The sequence below is a fragment of the Colletotrichum graminicola genome (genome assembly GCF_000149035.1).
Source record: "Colletotrichum graminicola M1.001 genomic scaffold supercont1.86, whole genome shotgun sequence".
Classification (NCBI taxonomy): domain Eukaryota; kingdom Fungi; phylum Ascomycota; class Sordariomycetes; order Glomerellales; family Glomerellaceae; genus Colletotrichum; species Colletotrichum graminicola.
Window position 1 is genome coordinate 45287 of NW_007361090.1, and position 1343 is coordinate 46629.

Consider the following 1343-nt stretch of genomic DNA (forward strand, 5'->3'; position numbering starts at 1 on the left):
AGCGGGGGGGGGGGGGGGGGGCGACTCAATGCGGGATGGATTGTCTCGGTTCTTTGGATTCTTCAGCGAGGACTTCCACCTTGGACATACGGCGTACCTATGGACGGACATTCCACACATCAGTGCGCATGCATAGGTACAAAAACAAGAAGCCTGGAGTTCCAAGTCCCGACACTTATCCGTACCCATTCCACGTGTCGTTTCGAGACAATGGGGACGCGATCAGCACACAGCCATCCACGGCCGTCCGCTCGCCCGAGTTTGAGAGTCCGATGTGCATATACCGGTACATCTACTCCGACGGCTCATCTGCATCTCGGCTGGACGTTGCATCTCAAATTGTGTGTAGTGGGACGAGCCCACCGTTTCCATTTCGTCACAGAGGGATCTCCCCCACAGCCACAAAATGCTTGACAGCCAAGGCGGCCGCATGGGATGAGATGTGAGCCCCCCGGGGTGGATTGGATGGATGCGCACACGGTGCATCTCACAGTGTCTATGTTTTGCCAGTGAGTGAATGTGTGTGTGTGTGTGTGTGTCCTGCTGGAACGGCGAGGACACGTTGCCAGGTTTCCGATTCGGTCTGTCGTGGTGAATGCGGGTAGTGTTTACTTATTGTATGTCAGGAGGAATGAGTGAGAGGGTCACTCATGGTGGGATGACTCACTCAAGACTCACTCATTCAAGACATACTCAAGATCTCGCTCACTCAAGATGCGTTCACTCAAGACAAGCTCTGCCGAGATGAGACAAACTCACTGGCGGACCTTTCGACGACCACATGCACTCACCCCCCTGCCTGTCAATCTCATCGCTAGATAGAGGTTGTGCTTGTACATGTACTTATGAGAGGTCGGGTGATTGATGTGTGAATGGTGGAGGAGACCGAGATCTCGTGTATATGTACTTTTTCTTATGCATGTAGTCCGTCCTACTCTACTACCTACCCCCCTCTCCCCAAACTCTGCCATCTGACAGTCTGGTAACCTGGAAAAGGGGGAGATAGCGAGTACTGTACGGAGTATTCCCTGGTGTACTCCGTAGGTAGGTAATAGTGCCCAGACTGGGCACTCGTGGAATGAATCGTAGCGCCAGCCTCCCGCCCCTGTTCCCCCGGTTGCGCGGTTTAGCGTCGTGTCAGTCAGTGGCTTGCGTCTTCTGCTGTCCTTGTCTCCCTTGTTTGGTCGTTTTGATGTTTCTCCCATTGTCGTTGTCATGATGCTCGTTCCTGTCTCGGTAGTTCACTGGAACGGAGCGGTTCTTCAGTGGCTACATGATAGTTTGCAACTTGATTATTATTATTATTATTATTATTATTATTATTATTATTATTATTATTATTA